The 25,725-nt window shown below is 38.1% G+C and overlaps 2 long non-coding RNA genes across 2 annotated transcripts in view; one reads left to right on the forward strand and one right to left on the reverse strand.

Moving 5' to 3' along the window:
* The window catches only part of LOC104909904, a 32,376-nt gene extending 17,981 nt beyond the window's left edge, over positions 1–14,395 (forward strand). Inside the window, exons 3-4 of the long non-coding RNA XR_792672.3 lie at positions 12,330–12,523; positions 13,755–14,395. This is a non-coding gene — a long non-coding RNA (uncharacterized LOC104909904). The remainder of the gene's footprint in view (positions 1–12,329; positions 12,524–13,754) is intronic.
* An 869-nt stretch (positions 14,396–15,264) lies between these two features.
* On the reverse strand, positions 15,265–25,390 carry LOC104909905. Its single transcript, XR_792673.3, has 3 exons — positions 25,126–25,390; positions 17,643–17,686; positions 15,265–17,204 (listed from the first exon to the last, which is right to left on the reverse strand). It is a non-coding gene; the product is annotated as an uncharacterized LOC104909905 (long non-coding RNA).
* Between the last annotated feature and the right edge of the window lie 335 nt (positions 25,391–25,725).

The raw sequence follows: 25,725 nt of genomic DNA on the forward strand, positions 1-25,725 counted from the left end.
GTTTTGTTTTGTTTTGTTTTTTAATTCTGACACAAGTCTCAATCAGCATTACATTATTTCCTTTAACTCCCCAGGCTAACGATAAAGAACTGCTCCCTTCTCTCCCTGAAGTTTCTCTCTTCGATCTGAAACAATTTGTTTTGTACTGCTGTGAACTTTGAACACTGATATATTATAAAATTAAGCAGATTACAGTGATTTGAACTTTCCTGAGAGACAACAGTAACCATATCTGCTAACAGTTTCCCATTCTAGGCAGTGAGAAGGAATCAAAGGTAGTAGTTCTACTATACCGAAATGAACTTTCTGGGGCTTGTAAACATGCAGGCTCTCATATTAACACTGTAGTGTTCCTCTACCCCTATTTCTTAATGCATGAATCACTTGCCATTTATAAATTGGCATGTACTAATAGCTCCTCTCCTTTTTCTTTTAATGGTCTTACTTGTGCGGGTTTTTTGTTTGTTTGTTTGTTTTGCTGTTTCTTTCTCAATGATTAGAATGGAACAAATCTGATAAAGCTTTACTGTTTGATTTACTGCCTCTTTTGTGGCCAAACCTTTTTAACTAGAGCAACTTAGGGCAGTTTGACTACTACCAGTAAAGCTATACTACTTACTGTTAACTCAATATCTGTTCCTGCTTATGTTGTCAGGTTCGTTCCTTACTTCTCAACCTTTAGTTGCTCTTACCTCAACATAACAAAGAAAGGATGTTGTGGCTGTGGCAAACTTCTTGAAGAGTTCTCATCTAAGAGACAGTTCTTACCACTCATGCTTGATACTAAAAAAGGAATACTTGGTAGACTCTTATTAATGGCAAACATTACTGCCAAGAAGTGACGTAAGTTCTTTATATTGTGGACTGCACTTTGTTCTCTGTCTAGCCGTGAAGCTACTTAGCATCCACAGGAAAAATATTATTTAATATTTAAATTTGATTTCTCTAATGAAATGCTAAATTTAATGTACTTATCTCTTAAACGTGCCACGAATTAATTATTCCTTGTCAAATTACTTGAGTGGTATAGTTCTGTAATAATTGTAGAATCCTTAGAGTTGGAAGGGACCACTGAAGGCCATTTAGTCCAATTCCCCTGCAATGAACAGGGACACCACAGCTAGATCAGATTGCCAGGGCCTGATCTAGGCTTGCTTTGAAAATACCAGGGATGGGGCATCCACCATATCTCTGGGCAATCTGTTCCAGTACCTCACCACCCTCACTGTAAAAAATTTTTTCCTTATATTTTACCCTCTTTGAGCTTGAAGCTGTTTCTCAGTATTCTCTAAAGAGTCTGTTTTCTTCTTTCCTGTAGCTCCCCTTTACATACTACTGCTATCAGGTCACCTCACAGCCTTTTCTTCTCCAGGCTGAACAGCCCCAGCTCTCTCAGCCTGTTCATGTAGGAAATGTGTTCCATTCCACAAGTAATTTTTGTGGCCCTCCTCTGGACCCGCTCCAACAGGGGTCTGTGTCTCTCCTGTACTGAGGAGTCCACATCTGTACACAGCACTCCAGGTGAGGCCTGGAGTAGAAAATTAAGGAAAAAGGGTAAAAAAAATAAGGAAAAGGTGTAGAAAATTATGCTCTACATTAGGCAAGACTTTTTTACTGGCTTTGGTATCTAATATTTAATCCTTTGCTTAGCTCTTTTTTTTGCTATCTGTCTGGCCTCCCTATTTTAATGGTAGGCAAGGTGTAGTTTTTAAAACTGATGTCCAAAAAAAGACAAAAAAGTAGTATTGCTACAGTTCTACAGTCATAAGTGATAGCACATAAGTTACGCCACACATCTGGAAGATGCTGCCTACAGAGATTATTATGGGAAATAGGTAAGATGAAGTTCAAATGTGAGATGTATTGTACTAAGCTCTGCATAAAGAAATTTGATGCAAAAATACAGTCTGGCCACAAAACAAAAAAATTGTTCATAAAAAGTCTGGAGCTGAGTAACTGATACTCAGTTATGGCAACCCTTACTTTAGGCTGGATTAATTTTAGATGGGATGTCAACTGTCAGCCCAAGGAGAGTATTATTCTCTTCTGCTTGTAACTGCCAAAACCTCATTTGGAAGACTTTTGGCTGTACTCTTTGAATTGGAAGAACAATTTGGATAACTTAAAGAATGAAAAACATAATTTGAAGAATGACACATGACGAAAAATGAATGAATCAGTTTTAGAAGTGAGGTATTGGTATGGGCTTTCTGTTTGTGGAAGGAGCTATTTATGTTGCAAATTAATATGATGGATTGTTTTCCATAGCTGCTGGAGAAGATGTATAATTTAATCTGCAGCAAAAGTTTAAGCTGGATAGTAGGAATTACATCTTTTTAACTGTTATGCAGATGGACTGTTATTTCAGAGGGTTTCTGAGGATCAGATTGAGTGAATATCCCTGATACTGATATTCACCTGTTCCAGGTGCAATTGATCGTGTACCTATGTTTGGGCAGGATTAGAATAAGTAGCTAAAGTCTGTGTTTTCTTCAGTCACTCTCGGATATTTTTGCATAAGCATGTGAAAGGGTGTATTATGTAGAAAGCTGAGCCTCTTGCCTTGCTACTAATATTCAGCATTCTCTCCTATGCAGAAATCTTTTTATCTGATGATCAATTCTGAGCCACATCCTAAATTAATGTGTCCAAAAGTGCCAGGTTTTAGTACTATGGTCATGGTTCCATTAATACCTATAATTAATGGTGATTTTTTGTTTTTCCTTGCAACTGTTACATCCATATATCCACTAGGAATGAACTTTACTGTCACCTGGAATTTCAGACTTGACATACAACCTTTCAGCTCTCAATGAAGTAAACCTTGCTTTCACCCTGCATCTGATTTTGTTAGTCACACTGTCAGCATGATGACAGTCAGGTCTAGAGAATGAAGGACAGGCAATAATGTACTGAGATACTTTTGTAACCTTTCAACTTCTGTGGAAAGTGATTTTGCAAAATGTCAGTCTTAACAGATTTGTAGGAAAATGGCTCTAAAATCCTGCCTTTCCCATTCATTCTCAGTGGCTTTTGAATCTGTTCAGGAAGGAAGATACAGATGCATTCTATCATTTCTTACTCTTGTTATTCCTCCAGCGATAACTCCTGCCAAGAGGAAATTAATGAAGATATGCCTCTTTGTTTCTGTAATTCTTTCCAGCAAATCCCAATCATGATTTTCTAACCACAAGGCAAAGCTGTTATTTCACCCTCTTATATGACAGTTTGTGCTGGGGCAACATTTTCTACCCAAATCCACAAATAGCTCATCAAGCTCTGGAGCACTTTGTTCAACTTTGCTGCTCTGTGACCTTACTGTGTTTCAGAAAATATTCCTCAAGAGCTTTCCACCACTGCCTGTTGCTTTGGTGCAGTAGCATAACTAGAAGTGGAGCTGGCATGACCTGCAGTGTAGGGTAGTGTGAGGCACTGCAGTTGTCAACTGCAGTTTTTTTCCTAGATTCATGGCAATGAGTATGATGTCATTCTTTTAAACCAACCAGATCACAGACATCTAGTTGCCACATATATTTTGCCTTATGTACTCAGTACAATGGTTAAATAGTAAAGTACGTATACCTGGATCTAATAGCAGCAAGGGGGTAGTTAACACTTTTAGCAACCAGATAAGCAAAGTGTAGGTAAGTTTTACATGCTGATGATTCAGAAGAATCTATTCTGGTCCAGACCTAAGCAATTCCTATATCAAATATCTGTAAAAGTACTTATCTGTCCAGTTGGCTACAAAAAGAAGAGCTGATTTCATATCTATCTTAAGTCCAGCAAAACTCAAAAATTGTCAGCAAAAGTCTGATATCTTGCAACAACCATAATGTGTAGTGTCTTCCTTGCACAATAAAACAATATTTTTATTTTCATTAGAAAATAATTAAAGTCACAATGAAATGACTCAGCAACAGAAAACAACTGGGACAAAACAACAACTCATCACAATTAAGTCTAAGATACTAAAAACTAAGATAATTAGTTTTCTCCTCCATGTCTCAGTTTCGCTTTGCATGGGCTTAGCACAAGAATGTGGAACATAACAACTCATTCTCAGCTCTGGTCCTTGCAGAACAAGAACACTGCAGGGTGAGTCATGGTAGCAATGCAGCAGAAGCAGTAACATGAAACTGAATTTTCTCTGCTTTGTATATTTAATTAGCATCTTCCCCTCACCTGTCTTTTTTCCTTCCACCACTTAAATAAGTGTATATTCACTAATGGTTGGAATGCTCTTGCTTGTTCTACTTCATATTTGCAGTTTACAAATTCCAAGTATCTCTATCGATTCATTTCCATTTGCTAGTTATATTTTTGTCATGGTTGTTTTTCTTTGAAAAAGTAGAAACTGAATTATAACAGTAGAAAGAGACAAACTTGAACAGATTGAAGAAAATCACCAGGTCTTACTGCAAGGCTCCCTTAAGTGGGTTGAGCTCTGCCTCCATGCATCACATCTTTCATGACACTATAGTCAATAATAACAATTTTTTAGAGGAACGAATCTGAGTAAATAGGAACAAATACTTGACATCACAAAGTGATAACACCCTTCTCACAGCTGATAGCGGTGAGCCTGGTAGGTATTTGCTGCAGGTTAATCGACTGTGAAATCTGTTAATATGTTTATCAAGGATAAAGTTTCCCTAACCTACCATTAGTTCAATAGTTTTTCTCCCACATTATGCAACTGATCTTGAGGATAATGATGCTTAGTCACATAGCCTAGTGTTATTCAAGATATTCAAAGATTCTTGTAGACAATCTTCAAGAATTTACTCTGCAGCCTTATTCATGTCTTGTAGGAGTCAGAAAATAAGTTCTCATGATCTACTGTGATTCTTTGGACTCTTCTTTCACTTCACTTCTACATCTGCTCTGAGTGTATCACATGATTTCATAATCCATTCACTTCCATTATTTATGTTCTAATGTGTGAAGACATTTGGGACACAGAAGTAAACCTACAAAAGAGATGGAACAAGGAGGAGGGGATACAGTGATTGTAAAAGAGCTCCATTTTGGAACTCTTCATTCAGAACACAGAACTACACTTCTCTTAGTGAAAGGCTTTCTGTTTGCCTCTCAATTCTTCTGGTACTGTGGATATCCTGTCTGACTCTACTTGCCTCTGATCCTATGAAGTGGGACTGGGCTCTCCACAACTCCTTCATTTGAAACAGCACTTCCAAATGCCTGGAAATTGTGAGTACTTTTAACGTGTCTTCTGAGAAACTGCCTATGATCAGTGTTTTTGCCTGAGTTTGGAGTGGCTGCTTTTTGCACCTGAGTGTATTCAGTTCTCCTATGGTCATACTGTTCCTAAGCACAGAATGGTGCATGTGTACAGCAGAGAATTAGATTGATAGTGGTGGGCTATTCTCAGTTTAGGTGGTGTCGAATATTGCATGTAGTGGAAGTGCTCGATCCTCTGATTCACTCTGGCTGCGGAACGTACCTTCTCTTATCCGTGCCATAAAACAATCCAAAAGAACATCCTAAAGCTTTTACAAAAGAAGCTTTGGTGAGAACAGTCCTTGACAAGTTTGGGGTGAAGTAAGAAGATGCTTCTCTTTTGTTGTTTATCTGTGAAAAGTATTTACAGCATGGAAAACTGTCTGGGCCATGCACAGAAATACCTTGCTGGGAAATGTGGGAGTCCATTAATGCTAGGATTAGTGGGAGTTTGTATCCCTGAGGTGCCTACTGTTCAGAAATCATAGAGCATTTTCTTCACTCAATTGTTTTGATTCCAGAGAGAAATCATGCTTAGAAACTGAACTCACTACATACGTAAATCAATGCATGGAACTGAGAGCAGCAGAGGTGGCAGCAGGTTGAAGTTTGACTAATCGAGTCAGTCAGGTTAATCTGTTCTAAAGCAGATTAATAGAAACCAAATTCAGGGGAAAAAAGGTATGTTAGCTAGTGTACTACATGGTGTTTACAGTTTCAACATCTACTACAGCTGTGTTATTCCCACTTCCAGGTTTGAATAATTTTTTTTTCTAAGAGATTTGACGAGTACAGTTGGAAAAGGCATGAGGTATCAGCTTATTATGGTTAATTCCAATTTTTTGAAGTCAGGGAAAATTTGTCTGCTCATGAAAATGGCTCTGCTGCTTCTATATAATATTACTGATTTGACTTGTTTTGATCTTGATATTCCTATCCTGTACTACCTCTATATCTGTAAAAATCAGTAAAGCAAGATGTCATACTAAGACTAATTTTAATATAGATTCAGTTCTAAGAGTAAAGTCTCATAGTGTAGGAATTCTTTAAGATTGTTGTGAATTGTGTGCATCTGCCAAAAACTACCCAAACAGTCTCACACGTGCTAGGAAGACACTCCAGGTTTTCCACAGTACATTGCAAAGACTGTACTTCTGTAAGCAGACAAAATGACTTTTCTCAGCTTAAGATAATGGGCATCAAGAGTACCTATGCAACTTAAGAGGTGTCTGTTTTTAGGAGATTAAGAAAGACATCTTGCCTACAAATAGTTTTGGGTTTGGTTTTGTTTGTTTGTTTGTTTGTTTGTTTGTTTCAAAGAGTGAGATGGTAAAGTTCAGATGTCATTTCAAAAAACGACAACAAAAACAACAACAACAACAAAATCCCCAAAATATATTGAAGTATAAAATTCAAAATAAGACTGAAAAAATGCTGAATGGTTCTGAAGTTTCTGTACTATGGAAAAGTGTTTAATTCCTGAAACACCCTTGGAAAAAGTACCCTATACTTTTAAAGTTAAGTACACTCACTGCAGTGGGAACAGAGAAAGGTTCCTATATGTATTTTTCTTTGAACTATGCCCTCAACTGTACTGAAAGCACAACATATGCTTCTGGTAGGGCAACTATTCCATTTCACATTTCTGGGTAAATCAGTACCCAAGATCAATGGCAAAAGCTAGTGATCTTGTAGATGAAGAAAACGCCCTGTAATTTGCTACTGGCATCACAACTCTTGGGCATTTAATCTTTATTCAAAAAATATATGTATTTAAACACAGGATCTTCATAAAAAATGTTCAGACCACATGTAGACAAACACTGACTAGACAATTTACCACATCCTATGTAATTCACAACTCTAAAAAGAAATTTAGCCTTCTCTTTCTCTCTCTCTCTTTTTTTTTTTATAAATATTTTTCCAAAAATGCTTTGCTTCCTGTTTTGGCAGCAATGAGTTTGTTTGGACATGAGTCTGGACATACTGTGATTTGAAGGGAACAGGTATATTCCACATCTCCAGACAGAAAATCTATTGATTACCTAGTTAGTGTCACTGTTGGAAGGCACAGGCTGAACAACACAACTCAGTAAGTGAATGCGTGGTTGGCTGTGCAGGGGAATCTGACTTTTTGGCTAGGAGTTTGCAATTCAAATTAGATTAAAGAATAGCAAAATCTGCTGAAGAAAGCACTGGGGTGACTTTCTCTGGGGCCGTTGTGCCTGAAGGCTGATGTTTTCAGTTTGAGTGCGGTGCGTTTTCCAGCGGAGACACATACTTTGTGCTTTCCCTTGGAGTCTTCATGAGTTTTATCAAATGACTGCTTAATTTGAAAAAGAAAACCAGCAAAACACAGTCTCTTGGAGCAGGGTTTGGAACCCAGGTTTTCCTATTTCCCAGAGAGTGCCCTTCATGGTTTGGCTGGAAAATAACATTCTTGGCCTACTAAATCTTGAATTCCTTTCTGAAGGTGGAACAGCTCCAGTAGAAAGTACTAAAAGCACCACAATTTCTTCTGCCTCACATAGTCTGTACATCTGCCCGCTAGAGCGTTCTCCCAGACAGTGAGGGAGGAGGGCTGAGCAGACCATAGGACCCAGGGTTCCCAAGTCTTGTGTGAGTGCACTAGTCATGGAGATGTTGGTTAGAAAAAAGCACGGATCTGAGAGTTAAAAAAAAATATAAGACAAAAAAAAAAATAAATAAATAACCCCCCCAAGGCTGTCCTGTCATGATTTAACAGTAAGGGATAATTGTGCTTCCTCTTTGTAAAAAGGCTCAAACACAGGCTGCTGAGGGCCTTTTGCATGCACCTGAACATAAGTGCACTCAGCTTGGAAAACAAAGAGGAGGAGGTGGAAGATTGTGCACAGTTGCTGATCAGTGATATTTCTGGTATTACAGAGTTACACTGGGATAGTTTGCAGAGATTGCAGGATGGCAGAGCTGCAGTGGGTGAATGCAGGCTAGCTGGGAGGCATGTGCAGGATGATAAGCGTGAGGATGTACTTTGTGCAAAGGAGCAGCTCAAGCATGTGGAACTGTGTGGTGGAAAAAGGAATGCGCTTGGGCTTGGTAAGATTATGTGAGGCACTGTCCTGAAGAGCAAAATATAACTGTCCAAGCTTATGGCTTGTCTGGGCTGCACTGAGTGAAGATGAATTGAGGGCTGCATCTATGAAGGTTGTCCCAAAAGTAATGCTCCTAATTATTTCCATGGAAAATACAATCAATACAAAGAGCATAAAAACACTATCTAGTAGGACAAATTCTCAGCTACAAAACACTTTTTCAACACAGTCATCATCATTAGCTCTGCATTTTCACCAGTAATGAACTGCATGCTGCACTCACAGCTACTTGCAGTCACCGTCAGCACTGCTGAAATGCATTTTCCTCTACCTCATGTCCTCTGTTTGGTCTCCATAAATGTTCAGCAAGCTTTGATGAATTTCAGTGGGTGTAATTTTTCCTGCGTGGAAGAATTCAACTCCACACCTTTTCTGCATTCACACTTCCACGTCAGATGCCATTTTGTCAGACTGCCCTTCTGCTGCCATCTGTTGCATGGCAACAAAATGTAATGGAATATTGATGGGAAGGATCAACTTCTACTGCCATACCACCAACATCCACCCTAGACTTTGTGGGCCAGCAGTAATAAAATAGGAGGCATTACTTTCAGATCAGCCCTCAGAAAATGTATAATATAGTGAATGTACATAAGTAACAAAACAAATTATTATTTTTAAAATTAAAACATATAAAAAAGAGAGTGACAAAACCATAAAACTAGTGGGATATTTGACCTTGCCTTTGTGAAACTAATGTATCAGGCTCATTTGATGGGAGTAGCTGCAAGTCTAGTGAGCTGTCAAGGAGCTCATCAGAGATTTTTGGTGAAATTTGATGCTTCCTGTGCTTCATACTTGAAAATAGTTGTTCACAAATTTGTGTACTGCCAAAAACAATGACATGAATAAGGCAGATTGTGAAGCGAGAGGTATTTCTCTCTGGGAAATATAAAAATCCAGTAAAGAGTCATGATCAAATTTTGCATTGGAACTCTATACATACCCTTTGAAAATTTGCAACTAATGTATTTTGACTGAAAATGGAGTCAAAATAAACCAAAAATATGGAAATATGGACTGTGTGTAGAGTACAAGGTGGGTGAAAACTGGCTTGTTTTTGCTCTTGAATTGTTGTGATTAGTTATTCTAAACCCAGCTGGTTACCGAGTACTAATGACTTTCCTAAGGGTTGTATGTGGGACAGATAATATTTAGAATCCTCATAAATGACTTGGACAATGGCACTTAAAGTTTACAAAGTTTACAGATGGCACTGAACTGAGATTTAAAGGCTGCAAGTCAATGCTAACATGTAGCAGGACCTTTGCAGTCTGGAAGTATGACCAGATAACCTCCAGAGGCTCATGCAATCATGCACTAATCTAGGATTCTCTTCCATTTCAGCAACCAGGCTCCCAGCATAGAGAGGATATGAAATAAGGGCAAGAACCATGTCACATCACTGAGATGTGATTTATTTGCTCTGTGAGGCCTGCATTTGTCCAAATGACAGTCTAATATGATATTGAGGGAGCAGTGAAATTGGTTTACAGAAAAGTGTTACAACAAAAATATTTTTACAACTAATATTTTTGTATATACCGTTAACTTATTTGATACAGAAAAAATATCTCAAAATCTATGTATATATTCAGGATATAAAGAGAGGTAATTCAAGAATGATCTGACCATTTTTGAAATATGTTCTATTTTAAATGCTATGAATAGATCATACTTAGATGCTCAAAAATTATGTTAGTTTCAAAGGGGAACATAAGATAGCAAAAGATGCTTAATAAAAAGATTATGGTGTCTTGCAAATGAATAGCTGGCTATTTAATGACAGGATAGATAGTATTGAATATTCATTGAAATTAATGCTCATGGCCATGTGAGTATTATCAAACTTTAGCAAAATATCTTTATAGCTTCTGAAACAGGCTCATTTTAGACAATCATTATGCCTTAGTAGTTAAATGAAAATGAGATAGTAGATACATAATGGCAAGTACCATTGAATTTACTTTTAAAATAAACTTTCTAGATGCTTAATACTAACACTGGGCTGAGAGACATAGAGCTGTGAAGAATTTCATTAACGTAGCAATGCTCAATATTTCATTTGATTTTAATGAAAAGTTTATGAAAGACTACTATTAAGGCTGGGTAGGGGAGAAGATCACTATTGTTCTTCTACAAGTATAACCAAAGGGCTTAACTTTCATTAGCTCTTGAATTGTTCCTTTATCTTCTCTTACTTCTTAACAGCATGTGTTTGTCAAAAATAATGGATCAAAATTGGAGGGCAGGTGGGGTTTAGATAGCAAAGATTTTGTTTTCAAAAACAAAACTATTCATTTTTATGAAGGGAACAAATTAATTTCTGAGTGGTAATTTTACTACCCCACAAGAAGTATGCATGCCACTCCTACCAAGAGAGTTTAGTGTATCTTGAAGTTTTGTCTGTTGTCTAGGACATGGAGAACGGCCACTGGCAACCATTCAGAACAATTTAAGGGGAAAGATTTGCTCATATGTCTTGAATTTGGATGTGGTGGGTTTTGGACATCTCGTTCATTAATGTTGCAAGTGATGACTCAAGACTCACCAAAACTTGCATTTCCCACATTTACTGAATTGTGCATTGTGTGCTTTTTTAATGACTGTGCCAGATTTCAGGGAGATGTCTGCATGGAGTGTTCTAGACGCAAATTTTTCCATGCTTACAAAAAAAGTAAAAATAAAATTTAAAAGGCATTCTTGTCCACTGATGTAAAAATACCATTACAAAGAAAAGCAGTTATTTAGCATGAGCAAACCATAGAAATGCAAAGAAGAAATGAGAGAGGGAGCTGTACTGATTTGAGTTTCACCCGTCCAAAAAGTTGGAAAGTTTATATGCCTGAAAGGTGAACTGTGGTAGCTTATGTCCTGCCTTGGACTGCAGCATATATGGTGAAGTAAGGGATTGCTGTGGGGCAGATGTGTAAGCTAGAGAATGTGCAAAAGACTTTTTATTAATGTAAATAAGCAGCTGAAATAATTACAGCTATTATATTCGAAGCAAGTAAGTATTTTGAGCAATAGAGTTTTTATGCTCTGTTAATACTGTTTGGCAGTAGGTGCTCCCTATTTCATGTGCTTTAGATGGGGAACTCTTCAGTCTTTATGGGGTTTGAATCCCCTTATCCTCTTCCAGAGCTAGCCTACAGGCCACGTTTCTTTAAAAAAAAAAACAAAAACAACCAACCCAAATACATACAGTTGCTGTGTGCTTTGTGATTAACATGCAGCCTTATGAGACAAAAAAACCTGTATTCATTTGCAGTAATTTGTATTGTATGACTAAACTGCATAACTTGTTGAGTTTGTAATGCCTTGCCCTTCTTTGTGGGCCTTTGCATTTCTTCTGACATTTCTGCCTTCAATGGCTTTTCTTTTCCATAAGACTTATAACACTGGCATAGAACACTCCTTATTTTAAGACTAAGATAGAGTTCTGCTCAAAGAACAATATTCAAAGAACAAATAAAGCCCAAAATAATTAGAAAACAATTTTTGAGGTGTAGTACCCTGGATATTAAAGAAAAAAAAAGGATCACTTATATCAGCTTAAAAGTCCTCTGAACTCACATTTTGTAGCTGTACACTTAGATATATTTTCTGTAAAGTATCAGGTATAACTATGGGGATGAATAAGGAGAATAATTTCTATACGATGTTTTCTCCTGGAAATCTAAACTGTAAATATTGAATATAAATGTAAATTTATAGATCTTAGATAAACAAAATCAAGACTCTTTTCTACAGTTCCAACATAGCATAAATAAATACATACATGTACATGCAGTAAAACTGGATTTAAGAAGGTGTTTTTCACACTCTTTACAAAAATAGGTGAATTGCATTTATTTGTAAATTTCCTTGTACTGAATGTAGCTGCTAGGAAGCAGTATTGTCACATATCATATGAGAAACCAGGATAATTGAGTGCATGTTGTGTTGCAGACAACTGAACACGTGCTCATGGGAATGACAACTTACAAGAATGGAGGATCTTAACTACAGTTACAGAAAACATAATTTGAATTTCTGTGTGAAATTCACAGAGTCCAACCATTAATAAATAGTTTGCTTTTCTATTTTCTTCCAAATAACCTTCAATGAAGTCACCCATATGGAGATCAACAACAACTTTTCTTGTAAGTATGTTCCTGCGTTATTGGAATGGGAATTACAAGATGAGTTATCCTTGAAAGACAACTTGAACATAGTATTTTTTCTTTATTTTCCAATGAATTATGTGTTGGAAGAATTATCAGCAAAAGCCAGAATTGAATAGTAAAATTATATTTTTTCCTTTATGAGATGTATATGCTGGTCATGTGCTGGGGAAGGACTTAGGATTTTTAAAAGAACATTTGCAATATTATACTGCAAAGTTTCAGAAGAGTCCATTAAGCAAATTGGGAATTTTATATATGGAAGAAGCATTGTGTTCAAGGCTTCAGAGCTTACTATGATTAGAGTGTTCCTTGTGGGAGATTTGTGAAAATTTCTTTTTCCTGGGCATCTGCCAAACTGTAGGCTTTAATACTCTGAGATTCTGAGTCACAGAAGCAGGCTGACTGCTCACACAGCATGTTGACTTGCCAGGAGATGGGTGAAGGAGGTAGTAGGCAGATTAGAAAGAAGAGGGACATAAACATTAATCTCATCATTCTGTAATAAATTTTGCTCCATGGCTTCCATGGTTTCAGATTTTTGATCTATTTATCAAATTTGCCATGAAAAACAGGATGCTTTAGAGACGTGAGCTCTTTTTTTTGCAGGCTGATGACAAAAGAACATGTAAGTTCTTGGTATAAAAATGCTAGAAAAATAAGGGTAAACCTGGTACTGAATATGGATAGTCATATATAGCATCAGTCCATGATAGCTGTCATTTGAAATGAGTAGGTTGTGGTCAGAAAATAACTTCTTTCAATTCTTTAATTTGCTAGAAATCTCCCCATAGTGGGTCTCTGTATAACTGCTTTAAGGTTGCTGAAGATAGGCTAACTTTTCTGCATCATGTTTTACAGATCCTGACTGTACAAGATTAGTGTTTCCTCCTGAAACTCATTAGATAAGGAGAAACTGTATACATACTAGGAAATGACAGCATATACAAGAGCTAGTTAACCAGATCAGATGGTTGGAAACAAATATTCAAACTTATCAGACACAGTGCATGAGGTGCCTACTACACACACGCTTGAATGTTTTTTGGAGAGCCATGTAAGAACCTAGTGGGTTTTGATAATGTAGACAAAAGCTGCTAAAAATAGGGATATGGCTGCAGGATTATGACAGAACATTGGATCCTGAAGTTATTAAAAAAAAAGAGAAAGGATTGGAATGTAACCACCTTTGGTATTTTAACATTCACAGGTATTGCTTTTCATTTGGGAGATGAGGACTAAGCCCCTGGAGATATACTTCATCAGACTCCCATCAGCAGTAACTGAAGATGCCTATACTTGGAGTGAGTTAAGAACAAAGATGCACATTAGCCTAAACTGGTTTCAGTGCTGAGCTTACCCTGTCTATGTATATAATTTTATATCACTTTGCTTGATATTTACAATGGAGGGCATGGTCAAGTGATCTCTCAGTGATAACTTTCTGCTTTTTTTTGTCCCATACACACTTGCCTTCAATGTATAACAACTACATGAAGTTCAGATATAACCTAGCTTTCATTAAGCTTGCAGCTAAATTGTCCTACATGAGATTTTGAGTTGTTTAGTCCCGTGTGAAGATTCAGATGTAGATGTATGCTAGTGTGTAGGATGGCATTGATTTGTGGCTACTGATTCTCCTGTACATAATAAAAAACTGAGAAAGCATTGACATAGGAAAGAGAGCTTATGTCTGTAAATGGGTTTCTATGATGCTCCTTGTGATCTCTCATGGAGAAAGAAATGAGACCATTAACATTATAAATCTTGACCTCATCCAGAATGCAGGCTAGAGATCCAGACTACCTCCATATCTGCTCTGTAAAAAAGTATGTATAGACCTAGAAATAAAACAACATTAAATATAATTGTTCGGGTTTTTTTTGGTTTTGGGTTTGTTTTTTTGGGGGAGGGGGGAGAAGAGGGGAAGAGAGGGTTAATCTAGGCTAGAGGATGATATCCAGAAAGAGCTAGGGAATGAGCACAAGTACTACATTGGTCTCAGAGCACTAGCTGTTAACTTGCTTTCTGGTTTTCCTCCAGCTACCTCTCCTAGATTGTCTAAACATGGTTGAGGTGACAATATACCAGTAAATATCTTTTCCCGTACAGTTCTCCACCTCTATCCTAAAAGCCTGTCACCATCAAACACTCTTGCAGGCCATGCATAATGATAACCATGGCACTTCCATCTCAGATGCTTTGAAAGGAGGCGAGGGAGAACGGTAAATCTCTCTTAAGAAGTCATAGCCATAGACTCTAGCTCTGTACTTCATAGTCCTAGCAGAGCTATGAGTAGTGTGCTGTAGTGCATCATGACTGTTGGGCCTTACTACCAGACTTCATCAGCCACAGATGCCTGCTGGAAGCAGTCTTGTGCTTCTTTAGTCCCTGAGGAGAGATTGTACAACACAGAGAAAACACTGAGCTAGCTCTTGGACTACTGTGGGAAGTACCTTTCAGCTGCTAATGGTACAGAAGTAGATTTGTCATTGATGAAACCAGTGTCCTTAAACAAGTCACATTTGCTGTTCATGACAGCTGTATTATCCACAGACCTCCTTCCTGGGGAGTAGGACCCTGGGGAGTTTATAGCAGAAGAGCTGCTGGGATGAAATAATGTTCTTCTCTGCTGATTTTAATATTCCAGAACCTGTTTGTGCTGGGTGGATGCCTTCTCATGTTTTGCACTTGAAGTAGGGAGGGACCTCCAAAACACTCTTCAAAGCCCAAGAGTTGTCATAATCATTTAATACTCCTGAACTGTAGTGTTTGCTTCTTTGTCTGCCTTCCTGCCGCTGAAAAAGCAACAGCAACACAACAACAACAATAACAAAAATAGGCATTTGTTATCATGACATTATTTCCTGTTGAGCTAGAAGTTTTAAGATAACCTGACATGAGGCTAAATAGCAATAAATAAGGTTATGGAAGGTTATTTCAGAAGTGAGGAAAGGCAGTGATATTCACAGATGTTATTTGTTTTATAGCATTTTATTTATATATTGTGGAGAATCAAATAAAAGTAGAGCAAAAAGAACTTGCTAGTTAAACAGAAAATTATATCTACTAAACCATCTGTTTCTGTACTGCTATAAATGAGTTGCAGTTGTCTGGAGGAATCTGTTATTTAGTGAGGCAAGGAAGCAATTTAGGCTTTTACTTGAGAAGGTGACGAACTGGGGACATATTGCTTCAGTCCTTCTGAAGGTGCTACCTACTGGCCCTCACCGCAAGGTAAATTTTTGTTATTTTCATTTCATTTTTGGAGCCTGTATGGATGAAATGCTGCCTTGCCTGTTTCTGAATCACACGTAATTGCAGCTGATCAGCATATATATGCATGAATTCATTCTATTTCAATGGGGAATTTTTAGATTGAAGCCTGCACATTGCAGTTTTTGATGGAACAGGAAAAAGAGAGAAAGAATGGAAACAAAATGGAGGGAAAAGGCTTAAAACTTCCCCTAAACACCATTATAGGAAGTAGATTTACTTGAAGGTTCCATAGACAACAAAGAGGACATTTATTTCCATTGTACTTTTTATACTTCAATCTAAGTAAATATTGCCCTAAGGCAGGAAGGAAATTATTTTTCCTTTTGATGGTATTTCAGGTAAATTTTTATATATTTTCTAAGTGTCTTTATTTCTTATTTTACCTTTGTAAGGACAATGTTTCCACGTCTCAGGCTCTTCGGCTTTTTATTCGTCCACTGTGTAAGAATGCCCCAGCTTGGAGAGCATCCATCGACACTGGGACAATGGCATTTGAAAAGAAGTTTTTTTTTCTAGTGAAAAGTATGTAGACACAAGCAGTGGATTTTGCAGATTATGATATAAACCAGATGAAAGCTTTTCTTCCAGGAACAAGAAAGGAAGAAGAGAGGCTAAAATGTGTATATATGTGTGTGTACTTGTATGTAAACATAAACATTACATATGTACAAATATAAATAAGCATAATACATATATTCAAGCTCTATTCCTCCTTTCATTGAAGCAAGGCAAATTTTCTCATGGATTTTATTTTGTACAACAGAGGCACTGTTACTTAACAGCAACTTAAAAAATACAAAGTCTTGACTGAAGTTCTTAAACATCTGATAAGCCTATTGAATTCATGGGGCTTCTTCACATGCTTAGAGTTTGGCTTGTGTCTAAATATTTTGCCGCAGCAAGGTCACAAGACCTCAACTCAGCTCTTGTTAAACTCAGTGGAAAGATTCCTTTTGATTTTAAGACCAGTTGGCTGGATTTGCAGTCCGTCTTTTCTATGCTAATGCAGAGTGAGCCAGCCTTAATGCAGGAACATGTGGTATATGTTAAAAGTCGTAGAGGTTGTGAGCAGTAGCAACTTTCCACTGACAACATTTATCCAGATTGATTAAAAGATATGACTTAAAATGAGTTCCTCGATGGGTAGTTGCAGACAGTGCAGCATGGATCTGGGCCTGACGAGAGGGTGCCAGGGAGCCTGGGAGGATGGCTGAAGGTCATCATTTGGATTTAATGGGGAGGCAGCTGTGCTGTCACACCCTGTGTACACCTGGGAGCGTGGGGGGAACTCCTGCTGTGTGGAGCTGGAGGCAGCTGGGAAGGAAGAGCAGCATTCATCCATCTTGGAGACTGGGACTTGGCACTCATAGAGGCCAGATTTCTGGGGAAGAAACAACATGCTGAGAGTTGCTGCAACAAATGTAAAACAATCCTGTTTTGACACGTTGACATGAAGCTGGCTGAAAAAGCTTTGTTTACACTTGTCTTAAGTTACCTTGAGCAAATTATTCTGCTCTAAATTTTTACTGTTTCAGAGCTGATGGGCACCAGCAGAGGAAGTGCAATAAAGAGGTGCATCCCTGAGAGATAGGATGCATGCATCTTTCATACTGAAAGAGCTGAGTGGGCTGCAGAGAAGTGAGGCAATACTGTTTCACCTTACAATTCCAGCTCCTGGAATGTTACTTCTGGGCATTTCCTTGGCAAGAAAAACTGGAGGCAACTAAGAGAAGGCAATGCAGTTGTAAAGGGATGGCTCAGTAAAAATGATAAAAAATGAAGGTAAATGATAACTCTGTTAGGAGATATAATTACTTACGGCATTTTCAGGAAATGGATTGCAAGGAGTCTGAGATGAATAATCTAAGGAGATAAAAGGAGATAATCAAGCACTGGAATTGCCTGTACATTTTCATCAATATGGGGGAACAAAGAGAGGAAAAATCATTTTGTTTTGACCCATTCTATTGCAATGATAGAAATAAGAAACATGAATATTTAGTCTGGCTGATGTAGAGAATATCTGTTCCAACTGATTTAATGCCATAAGGTATTAAGTAGGAATGAATAGCAAACCCCTCACTGTATTGCGTTCAAAGTGAGAATTAGAAATATTGAAAAATAGAATATAGAGGTAGACAAAGAACAATAAATGAATCAAAGTAATCTAAAGGTGGTTGATAAACATATTTCATTAAAGAATCACCTAAGTTTCAGTGAGTTCATTGAGGTAAATTTTAAATCTCTCTCCCATTACATAGGTTGAAGTTCAGCCTAAGGTGTTTCTTGACTCTCAGATGTGTATAGCATTCATTCAGGATAGTAATTTCCCTCATCTATCCATACAGGACCTCAGTTCTCTTTAGAAAAACAAAACAAAACAAAAAAATATATATATATTTCTCGATCAATAACTACTATTTTCTACTGTCTTTTCATTTATGACAATGTTCTTGGTCTTTTACCCTACCCTTTCTATAATTTCATGACTCAAGTACTTCAGCTATTTCTCAGTGTTTTGTGACAGCTTAACTCCAGTTGATATAAAAATATAAGTTAGTTTCCTTGACAATCTTCCTAAACATTTTTGTTTCAAAAAATACAATAACATACAATTTTATTCTTTTTTAGTTAAGGCTGAAAATGTTCCCTTCATGAGAGCAGAACATAGGAAGGTCAAAAGACAAATGGATGTTGCTCTCCCTTTCCTCCCAGCAACCTTGTAATACAGAAAACCTAACCCAAAACGAGCCCAAATAAGAATCATGGAAGACCTGGCACCAACGGCATCTACTCCTTGCCTACATGTTCATCCCTACCCAACCTCTTCCATCTATCATGGACCCTCAGTAGCAAGAGCCAGCATCCAAATTTTGTCCCCACTTGGTGCTTCTTTCAGCCTGCTCCTATCTACAGCTCAGGAGACCCTATTGTTCCATTTCCTAATTGTTTCAACTTTCAGTTAGGGTAACTGAAACAATACAAGGTATCTGGTAACTAACAAACTCAGATGGCAATGTTGCACAATGTTTGCTTAATTACTGTGGTAAAAATTATGCTGTTTATTTTGTTACCCAACTAGAAATGATAGGCTGTTTAAATTTTAGAAATTCAGTTGATAAGTGGGAAGATAAAAGTAATAGTATTGCTTGCTAGAGAGGGTAATCTAAAACTGTGTGGACTGAAGAACAGCTATGCTACATAACTGTGCTGGGTTGGAGGAGTTCAGCACTTTTACTATCCAGATGTGATGAGGCAATGAGGTCCTGCTTTACTTTGAGAGAGGAAGACTTTGTTTCTCCCATCCTTTTTCTCCTGGGTGAATGTGTTATATCAGAACTGCTGCAGGTAAGTAAATCTCCTTAAAACACTTTGAAGATGGCAGTAGTGTTTGCCCACTTCATGCAGTGGAAGCAAACAAGGGAACACAGGACTTGTCCAAAATGAGGCATAGAGACCAGTGCAAAGGTGGGGCTGGAAACCTTTAGTCTTTGATCCACACAGCCTGTGCATGTTTGGCAAGGGAAGTTTTCTTGTTGGATGTTGTAGGCATGCTTAACCTTGCCAAGTGCTTGCCATTCCTATCATACTTTTAGTTACTAGTATTTAAATGATTAGAATTTGAGTTTTGTAAACATGTGCTCTTTTGACAATGGCAAAATGACATCTAGCTTCACTGTATATAATTGAGCTTCATTCTTCTAGTTCAAAGTGCTAGTAAACTGGGTGTGGAGTGGTCTAGCTTTTTGATAATGACACCACTGGCAAATCTGACTACTCTGAGAAGAATAACAAGCCCAATCCCAAAGTTTCTCCTGATGCTTCTGAAATCCCCAGGTGGATTTATTTATGTTTGTATTGTCTAGCTCTCTCAAGAGAATGATAAGCGTGCTGCTACTGAGGTAGTGTCAGCAGATTTAGAGCTAGGCTGTGGCTGTTCAGCAAGATTTGAGCTCCTGCAGCATTGTTCTATAAGGCAGATGTAGGCTCAGTGCTGCAAGCAGAGTTATCCCTCACTATCTCCACCTTGATCTGTATCCTCACACTTTGGCAAAATTTCCTGGGGATAAATAAAGACAAGGAAAAAAAATATTCTGATCAGTGTTACTAGGAGTGACAAAAGTAAGATAAGGAAGGTTTTATGCTGGTTGATGTAGAGCCAGCATACCCTTGGCAAAAATCCTTCATCTGCCCCCAGGACAGCAGGGCAGCTATATGCTGGCTAGTGAACTAGCGAAAGCAATCAAATCCACCCATACTTGGAGCAAAAACGACAGAGAGCCACACTATGATCTGTTAAAGGCACTTCATTATGCATTTGGATTAATGGGGCCTTTTTAATTCTCTGCAGTACAGCTGACTTCTTTGAGGATAGGAGAACAATTATGCTACACAGGCACTGAACAAGAAAGGAGCTCCAGCTCCTGGATTAGGGGAAAGGGCGGGAAGGGGGGTGGGGGGTGGGAGGAGGGGAGGAGAGAAAACAGGGAGGGGAAAAGTCCATTTCCAGATAAGCATGTTGAAAGGTTGAAAACAGGTAGAAGTTTACTTTTCTGCTCAGTTTACTTATTGATAGGGACTCAATTCTTGGCTGGTTCTGCTTCTTGGATGCATCTGTTTAGAATTTGTAGAATCTTTGTGCTCTGCTTTTGCAAATTATAATGTCAAGTGAAGAAAACGGTAAACTATCATGATGCTCACAGGACACAACATTTGTTACTAGTTATATAATCTTTTATTCGATTCTGTCATCAGGAGTCTTCATGATTACTTCAGAGTTGTCAACATGCATGCACACCCATGCACAAAATATGCCTGTCTATCTAGTTATCTATCATTACAGAACAGTTTTTTTCATGTTACTGACACTTGGGAGGAATCGTGACATGATTTCTCATTCTAATAAAAAATCACACTTTACAAGAAGAAGTGCATGTCAAGGACCTTTCTGGTTCTGTGCCATCAAAATTCCTCACCTCATCATCTGTCCAGAACTAAACTTGTTGAGGGATGTGAAAAATAATAGGAAAGGTTTCTAGCGATATGCTGTTCAGGAGAGGCAGGCAAAGAAGAGTGTACACAGAGATGATCAGAGTGCTGGAGCACCTCTGCTATGAGGAAAGATTGAGGAAGCTGGGCTTGTTTAGCTGGGGATACCTCATTGCAGCCTTATGGTACTTGAGTGGAGCTTAAAGCAGGAGGGGGACCAAGTTTTTGCACAGGCACATAGTGATAGGACAATAGGGAATGTATTTGAACTAAAAGAGAAGAAATTTAGATTAGATATTAGGAAGAAACTCTTTACTCAGAGGTGGTGAGGTGCTGGCACAGCTGCCCAGAGAAGCTGTGGATGCCCTATCCCTGGAGGTTCTCAAGGCCAAGTTGGATGGGGCCCTGGGCAGCCTGAGCTGGGGGGTAGGTGGGCTGTCCTGCCCACAGCAGGTTGGATATTTGTGATTTTTAAGTGATTTTATGTGATTTTCTCTTCCAACCCAGTCAATTCTATGATTCTATGATTCCATGATTCTTTGCTGATTTCCTATTCTAAAAATAATTTTAAATTATCAGAAAATTGTGATTACATTTATTAGAATTGCCCATATGCACTTATGAATTTTCACCATTTTTTCTCTTTAGTTTTTACTTCATGACATCAAAAGACTGACCCTGGATAGCCAAATTTTTCTGTGCTGTTTTTTCACATAGCAACAGGAAAGAAATCTTGCATAATGGAGAGATGGAACTGTAACTATAAAAACACTAACACTAGCAAGAACTATTCAGGGAGAAGTATCGTGCATGAATTGTTCAACTCTCATTTAAATTAGAGTTAGGTAAAAATTTGTATTTGTCTGACTTTGACAAAATGTGATTTCAACTCTTGTTATTGGAGAAGAGGATGAAAGATCTTCTCACTGTAAGGTTATGACATTTTTCTAGACTAAATTCAGTGTATTGCAGGATGTATTTTGGTGTAGTTTCAAACTAGTGTACATCTCCAGACAACAGTCATAAATGCAGTGATTATTGGGATGACTACTAAAAACACATAGAAGAAAATAAGCTCTTATGAACATGATAGATTTGGCTGTTACCTTTTATTTTGGCAAATATTGCGACAGTGTCTTTTGGTTTTACTCAGGATTTTCAGAATTATACAATGCTTATAAAATCCACGCAGGTTTCTTTATACAGGTTTCGTGAGAGTAATAACATGATCCTAAATTATTTTCACTCTTTTTTCCTTTCTTCTTTTCCTCTTAAGTATTCAGAGAGCTGAAAGTATCCTAATTGCTGATAAACTGCATATGATATTCATTTAGAGCCAAGACTAAAGTTTTAAAGTCTCATCCCTGAAGACAATCAATAAACAAGGGACTGCTCTTTGCTCTTCCCACCCTGTTTTTAATTATGAAGTTTGTGTAAAAGGCAAGTTTTAATTATGCTGTGCTATATTTCTGAATAATTGTTTCAGCTACATTCTCAGGCATTGTGAATTAATGTTCTGCTGAAATCAATGATGTTGTATGACCTGGGGGCAAGATTCTGTTTTTAACATATATCTGGTGCCATCTGAGATGTCCTCAAGTAGTCTGATCAGCCTTTGGCTGCCCTTGCAGAAGGGTGTCTACCTTCCATACCATGGGTTCTCTATTATATTTACAGCCCAAAGGGCATTAAACAGCTATGGCCAGTTAGAGTTCCAGCCCTGCCTACTTTATAGCCCTTTGAAACTGGAGAGGAGAAATGAAATGTCTTCTGGACCATTTCTGTGGACAGCTCTTGCACAGATTTTTTAATTAAATCCACTTTTCCCTTCAATTTGTATCCATTTTACCTGACTAACTCTTGTTCTTATTGCACTTTTTAAGAGCACTTGGAGGGTAAGAGATGGCAAAAAGCTTGACCTACAATCATCATGTAATGCCATCAAGGCTGATGTATTAACTGTCTTGGTTAACCTGTAAGGTTAATAGGGCGATGCTCTTAGCTAACTATGTCATATCCTCATTAATCCATAATGCTGTAACATAGCAAAGGCTTGGGAATATTTCTCAGTACAGTGCAGAGCACGTAGTAAGGATTTTCTTGCCTTCAGTGGAGCAAGAAGAATTAATAAGCTTTAAAATTGCTATTCATCTTCTCTTATGCTAATATATTTTCCTAAAGCCTCCTCCCACTCCCTGTGTAAGTTTTAATGTTAGAATTACCAATATAAGAGGACAGTTTTTCATGTACTTTCTGAAGATGGCTAGATGGGTAGGACCAGGTGGCTAAACAAAATATGAATAATAAAAAATGCAAGAACCTCATCAAATAGATGGGAGTTTCTCTGTCTCTTGGGAAATGTTGAAGATTGGGATAAACTCTGAGAAATGATTTCACATCCTTTATTTCATATACTTTCCTACACTATTTATTACCTTCATTAAGTGCTGAACTCAGACCTGGGCAATGCCTTAGTTGTTAATGATATGAATAGTTCTATTCAGAGAAAGAGTAGAAGCATACTTAGGAGAAAATGATGAGAAGACTTTTAATTTTAAACACTGTCTACTCTTTCTCCGCAGAAAAAAATTAAATGTATCAAGTTATACACAGAGTTCCAATCAACAAAGATTGGACAATATCTAGTTTCCTTCTCAAATGAAAGAGGAATTAGATTTTTTACCTACTTAACAGGATTGATATATATTTTAATCTATTGATACCATTTGCATGTCTACGTACAGGTCAGGAAAATGATCACATGTATAATCAAACTCATTCTATTTGCTATCTCTTGTATGAGTGGTCCACAGGGCACAGGCTGGTGAGTGTTCAAGGTTGTTCTTTGCTTCTGTAGGCAACAGATTCCTCGCTTCTGCAGTGACCAGCTGAACTGAGTTTTATGTCTGCTGGTGCAGCCACTCCGGGAGCCCAGTGGTGACCAAATGGGCTGAAGGACAAAGACAGACCTGCTTTTGGTTTTGCCATGATCAGTGCTATGGTCACATGCTTCCTGGAAGCTTAACAGTATCTCATTATGAATGGAAAATAGAGTGTTTCTTTTCCATCTCCAGCAGTAATTTTTTATATGTCTTACAGTAAGTTTCTTCCTGGTTACCATCTTATAATGGGTAACTGATACGTCAGTGTACAAGTGAAGTCTATCGCTTATCCAAGCCTAACAGCACATTCCATGTGACATCAGCAGCCCAGTGAGTCATGCACCGAGATACCAACAATGTGTTCTTATATCCTGGAGATCAGAAAAGCCCTACGCAGAAGACTTGGCTTGTTTTTCCTATCTTGTTATGGAAACTACAGGCTCTAATAGCATTAAACAACTATAAATGAAGTCTTTCTGCTTCTTATCAGAAGATAAACTGCCTGTTTAAAAAAGGAGTTGCCAAGCCCGAGAAAGCCTCTTAAAGACCATAGAGTGCTGATAGCAGCTTGCTAGGGAGAGATTTTGTACATAAAATATTTTAATATTGTCGCAGTGAACACCTGTGCTTCTTTTCTGGGTGAGAGTCCAACCAACGTGAGGCATCTGACACATCTGAATCTTCAGATAAGTAATGCTGCAGATTCTTGCACTTTTGCAAGAACAGAGCTGTAGATAACGAGAAGTATCTATAGCCTGTTTACAACATTAATCCTCGATAAAACACATTAAGTCATTTTACTGAAGGTATTTAACAAAGCACTGCTTTCCTACAATTCTCATTTATTTGCATAACTTCTTACACATCCCCCTCCAGCAAGTATGTAGGATTATGACTTTCTCCTACTTGACTCTTTGATCTCCCTGATAACTTTTCCATCAGAGTGAAACGCAGTGCTTGGTTCAGATGCTCTTCCATAGCACGCAGAAATGGAGGAGGCGTTAGGGCGTCTGCTGAGGCAGGCTGGAATAGTTCCACCCCAAAAATATTTCAGAGGGAAAAACAGGGGGAAGAGAACTTGAATGTTAGGTGTTAAGGACAACTGGCTGCCCCTCAAAATACTTGATGGTTTACTTGAGAAAATTATTACTTGCTTCTCCAAAAATGGGCTAAGAATCTTATAAAAACAGGCTCACTCAGGAGATGTCTGGAATTTTCTATTTCACATGAAAAAAGAAAAAAGCCAAGAACTCTTCATATGGCATTTCAGTATTCCTGCTGTTATTCTCAGCTGGAAAGGAGAAGAGCAGGGTCATGCACAAATAAAAATTTACGAGAGCGTTATAACAAGAGCACGCTGGATCACACAGATGTGATTTAAACTTCAGAAGAAGTTTCGGGACAGGGGTAGCGATTGAATTTGGGTATTACCTGAACATCTGGTGTGCTCTGTCTCTCACTGTATGGCCCTGGAGCCGGGAGTGACTGGAGACTGTGGAAGAAGGAAGTGTTCTTCTGTTTGTGTGGGTGTCTCCATGGCAATATGGGTAAGGACTTGTTAGGTCTCCTTTTCTCAAGAGGTCTGCCCTATCACTCCTCTTCATAGAGAGGGTTGGTAGAAAGAATTGGGTTGGCATTCCTGCACAATATTAAGCCTTGCTGCAGCTTCATATACTCCGTAAGCTAGCTGTAAGAGTCATTCAAGTATTTCATCAATATCTCTGACTGGTAAACATCTAGTGAAATTTTCTACTGATGCTTTAAGCTCTCGGTTGTCTCAGTTCACTGAGTTCTTAGGTTGTACTTTCTAGTACTTGTATACATTTGATTATAGCTCTGGTGTTTCATAAATATATATTTATAACACTGGTTTCTGGGTCTGAAAATCCTTTGTAAGCCCCACGGTGTTCCTACAAGCTGTCTCCTGTGAGATTGGGACTGGAGATGTTTGACAGCTGTGTTTGGGCTTGTGGATGTGCACGTGCCTGCCCCCAAAAAGCATATCTTGGGGACACAAAGGGACAGGGTTGG

This window comes from Meleagris gallopavo, chromosome 2 (assembly GCF_000146605.3).
Source record: "Meleagris gallopavo isolate NT-WF06-2002-E0010 breed Aviagen turkey brand Nicholas breeding stock chromosome 2, Turkey_5.1, whole genome shotgun sequence".
Taxonomy (NCBI): domain Eukaryota; kingdom Metazoa; phylum Chordata; class Aves; order Galliformes; family Phasianidae; genus Meleagris; species Meleagris gallopavo.